Genomic DNA, 5399 nt, shown 5'->3' on the forward strand with positions numbered 1-5399 from the left:
CTATTCACTGAATACACTGGAGTAGAGAGTTGGGGTAAGTGAAACGGCTGCCCAACGCAGAAAACAGAAAACTTAAAGTGAAAAAAAATTAGTTAGCAGAGTCAAAATTAGGCAGCTGGGAAATATTTATCCCAAAAAAAAAAAAAGACCAGAGAATTATATCAGGAAGATATCACTTAATTATTCTTATGTTCTATGGAACTTTTCAATTTGCTTCTATGTTGGAGATTTCTACACTAAGATTTTTGAAGATTTTTGGATTATTTTAATAGCTGCATAAAATTAAAATATATTGCTGTTTCATGTTTCTGATTGATCACATCCAAATGCCACAGGGCCACAATTTTAAGTTCAAAACTCATCTCATTGTTCTTCTCCTCACTTGAAAATTACCTTCTACTTCTGTTTTCTTGATGTTTGTCAAAATATTAATGTTAGAACAATCAGCCTAATTCCAAATATCTTTAAATTCTTCCTTTACTTTTATGAGCCTTCCAATAACACCTTTCAATAATTCCTATTGCTTCTATTCAAAGATTTCTAAAATCTATGTTCTAATCTTATTGCCATTTCTCTAGTTCAGAATCTCATTACCCTAGCTTAAATAATAATCATAAAAGCCTTGTGTCTGATATCTTTGACTTCAATTTCCAGTCCTCTGTACTCCTGCCCTTGTGTTCATCTTCTGCACAGTCTTGATGAAAGTCCTTTTTTTAAATGTAGATCTGATTATGTTATTTCCATCTCTCATGTGACTGAGAGATACTGTTTTATTAACTTTAGTTAATTAAGTTTGAAATTTAAATAGGCACATTTGGGCTAGCGGCTACTAGATTGAACAGTGAAGCTTTAGAGGAAATTTTAACAATACAAAATAAAATATAAGGACTAAAATAGAATTTTAGAGACATTCTACTTACCTATAGTAAAGCATTAAAAAAAAGAAACAGAAATACAAATCAAGAAGAATTAAATAGAAAACAATAAAATGGTAGACTCAACTCAACCATATTATATCATCAATTAAATTGAATATAAATGGTCTGTACATTCCAAAGGTAGAGATTTTCACACTGGATGTTTTTCAAACAAAAAAGCTAGAAAACTATATGATGCCTACAAGATATACACTAAAAAAAATGTTTAGGTTATAAGTAACATAATTAATAAAAAGTATACAATACAAGCAGTAAGTATAAGAAAGCTGGTGTGTCTGTTTTAACAAAAGCAAAGTGGATTCCCAAAAAGGAAGGATAATTGGAGATAATGGAAAGTACTTCATAAAGATAAAGGTGAGAGAGAGAGAGAAAGAGAGAGAAACATAACAATCATGAATGTGCATACCTCCAAAGCAAAGTTTCAAAATACATCAAGCAAGCACTGATATAATTAAATAGAGAAATAGATAAATTCATTTACAACTGGATATTTTAACACTCTTCCAGTAACTGATAGGTTATACAGGAAATAAAGTCAGTAAGGATATATAAATTTTGAACAATACTACTACCCACCTTGGCCTCATAGACATTTATAGAGCACTTAATCAAACTGTAGAATACACATTTTTTTTCAACTGCATATGAAATAGTAATCAAGACAGACCATGTACTGTGCAATAAAATAATTCTGAACAACTTCAAAAGTTGAAATCTTGTAGTATGTGACTTTTGGCCACAGTAAAATTAATTTAGAAATTAAGCATCGCATTTATGGACACAACATTTACTAAATATAAAGTAAAATTAATAAACTAGAATTTACCAAAATAAAACTTGAGGTCATTAAAACATGAAAATAAGGAAAACAAAAACCACGCTTCGGGAGAACAATTTTGTGAGACATATCTGATAAAACACCACTCATAAATAAATAGAGTTCTTTTTTAAAATAAATTTTATTAAATTTCTTGAGATGACATTGGTTAATAAAATTACATAGGTTTCAAGTGTATCATTCTATAATACATCATCTGTTTATTGCATTGTGTGTGCACCACCCAAATCCAAGTCTCCTTCTGTCACCATATATTAGACCCTCTTTACCCTCTTCTACTACCCCCAGGCCACTTTTGCCTCTGGTAACCACCATTCTGTTGTCTATGTCTATGAGTTGTTGTTTATTTTTTTGTCTTATTCGTTTGTTTGTTGCTTTCAGTTTTATATCCCACATGTGAGTGAAATCATATGATTCTGACTTATTTCACTTAGCATAATATTCTCAAGGTCCATCCATGTTGTTTCAAAAAGCAGTATTTCATCTTTTCTTATGGCTGAGTAATATTCTGTTGTATATATATACCACATCTTTTTTATCTAATCGTCTACTGAAGGACACTTTAGCTGTTTCCATGTCTTGGCAACCACGAATAATGCTGAGATGAATATAGGGGTACAAATAAAAGTTTAAAAATTTTTCAGGTAGATACCAAAAGAGGGATTGTTGGGTCAAATGATAATTCTAGTCTTGATATTTTGAGGAACCTCCATACTGTTTTTTATAGTGGCTGTACCAATTTACATTCCCACTAGCAGTGAATGAGGGTTTCTTTTTCCCCATAACCTCTCTAACATTTGTTATTTCCTGTTTTGTTGATAATAGCTATTCTAACATGTGAGGTGGTATCTGATTTTGGTTTTTATTTGCATTTCCTTGATAGCTAGTGAAGTTGAGCATCTTTTTATATATTCATTGGCCATTTGCATGTTTTCTTGGGAGAAGCGTCTATTCAAACAACCAAATGGGAGAAAATATTTGCAAACAACACCTCTGATAAGGAGTTAATATACAAAATATATAAAGAACATAAAAACTAAACAACAAAAAACAATCCAATTAAAAACTGGAAAGAAGACCTGAATTTTATAAAGTAATAATAATAATAAAACAATGCTTAAAAAATTGGATAGATAAATAGATCAATGTAATAGAATAGAGAGTGTAGATATAAACCATCTAAAAACAGTTAACTGATCTTTCACAAAGAAGCAAAGGCAATGCAATGAAGTAAAATAATTTTTTTAACAAGGGGTGCTGAAACAACTGAATGTCCACATGCAAAAAATTAATCTAGTCAGAACCTTACGCCTTTCACATAAAGTAACTCAAAATGGATCACATACATAAATGTAAAACACAAAACAAAACTATAAAACTCCTAGAAGATAACATAAGAGAAGACCTATATGACCTTGGGTGTGGTCATGACCTTTAAGATAGAGCACCAAAGGAACAATCAATAAAAAAATTATAAGCAGGACTTCATTGAAATTAAAAACTTCTTGTGAAAGATAATGTAATGGGAATGAGAAGACAAGATATAGATTGAGAGAAAATATTTGCAAAAGACACATCTGATAAAAAAAAACCATTATCTAAAAATACACAAAGAATTCTTAGAACTCAACAATAAGAAAAGAAACAATCTGATTTAAAAAGGGGCCAAAGACTTTGATACCTCACCAAAGAAGACATACAGATGGCAAAGAAGCATATGAAAAGATGCTCCACGTCAGATATTATCAGTGAAATTAAAATTAAAACAATATACCACTACACATCTATTAGAATGACCAAAATCCAGAACATTGATAATATAAAATGTTGTCGAAAATGTGGAGCAACAAGAATTCTCCTTCATTGTGAGTGAGAATGCAAAATGGTATAGCCACTTTTAAGGACAGTTCAAAGTTTCTTTACGAAACTAAACATACTTTTACCATGTGATTCAGCGATTGTTACCTTGTTATTTGCCCAAAGAAATTGAAAACCTTGTCTACACAAAAAACTGTATACATATTTTATAGCAGCTTTATTAATAGTTGCCAAAATTTGGAAGTGTTCAAGATGTCTTTTAGTAGGTGAATGAATAAACAGTTTATTTGGTATAAAGAAATGAGATATCCTTCAGTAGGTTCAAGATGTCCTTCAGTAAGTGAATGGGTAAATAAACTGTGGTACACAATTTATTTAGTAAAAGGAAATGAAATATCAAGAACATATGGAGGAAACTTAAATGTATATTACTAACCGAAAAAAGTCAATATGAAACAACAACATACTTTTATTTTTCCAACTATACAAAATTCAGGAAAAGGCAAAACTATGAAGACAGTCAAAAACATCGTTGTTTGGGTAGAGTTAGAGACAAGGGTTGAGGGAGAGATGAGTAGGCAAAGTAGTCAAAATACTCTGTATAATATTATAATGATGGATGCATGTCATTCTACATTTGCTCAAACCAATAGACTTCATAATACTAAGAGTAAACTGTACTATAAACTATGGACTTTGGGCAAATATGATGTTTCAGGGTAGGTTCATCAATTTTAACATACGTACCACTCTGATAGCAGATGTTGGTAATGGGACTGGGGAGCTATGCATGTGTGCGAGTGGGAGGTAAATAGGAAATGTCTGTATTTCAATTGTTTTGTGAGCCTAAACTGCTCTAAAAATTCTTAAAAATAAATAATAAGCAAAAGACTTGAACAGACATTTCATAAAGGAAGATATACAAATAGCTATAAAAATATACAGATGGCCAAAAAAGACATGAAAAGCTGCTCCACATCATTACATCACTATTAATTAGGAAAGTACAAATTAAAACATAGCATGATACCATAACGATTAAAATGAATATAATTTTAAAAATGACAGCATTAAATGTTGGTGATAGTCTACGGCCATGCCATTCTGAACATGCCCAATCTCATCTGATCTCGGAAACTAAGCAGGATCATGCCTGGTTAGTACTTGGATGGGAGACCACCTAGGAAGACGGGGTGCTGTAGGCATAAAAAAAAAAAATAAATAAATACTGGTGATAATGTGGAGGAACTGGCACGTATGCATTTCTAGTAATATTGCATAACATATACTCACTTTGAAAAAGTTTATCAATTTCTAATAAGCTGCAATCTAGCAGGACAATTATTAGGTATTTATACAAGAGAAATAAATACTTATGTCCACAAAAAAATTTTATACACTTTGCTCAAAACAGCTCAAAACTGGAATCAACACAAATATTTGTCAACGGGAGAATAAATAAGCAAATACTTTATTCATGCAATTGAGCACTACTGAGAAGTTTAAAAAGAATGAAATACTAATATATGTGTCACTCTCATCATGGATAAGTCTCAAAAGTATTTGTTGAATGAAGAAAACTGGACACAAATAATAGGTATATTATTAATTTATTTATATGAACTTTAAGGACAGGTAAAACAAATGTGTTTTGATAGAAATCAAAATAGTGGTTGCCTGTGGTTGCAAGAAAGGGAACACAGAACTTTCTAGGATCATGAAAATATTTAATACCTTGATTATGATGGTATTTTAATACATATATTTATTGAAACTAAATGTTCTGTGCACTTTACTCTATGTAA

General features: G+C 30.9%; 1 pseudogene; it reads left to right on the plus strand.

Annotated features, from left to right (window-relative positions):
• The first annotated feature begins 4680 nt into the window (after positions 1–4680).
• LOC120598027 (uncharacterized) lies at positions 4681–4799 on the plus strand (annotated as a pseudogene).
• The last annotated feature ends 600 nt before the right edge of the window (positions 4800–5399 follow it).

Source organism: Pteropus medius, unplaced genomic scaffold (genome assembly GCF_902729225.1).
Source record: "Pteropus medius unplaced genomic scaffold, Ma_sr-lr_union100, whole genome shotgun sequence".
Lineage (NCBI taxonomy): Eukaryota > Metazoa > Chordata > Mammalia > Chiroptera > Pteropodidae > Pteropus > Pteropus medius.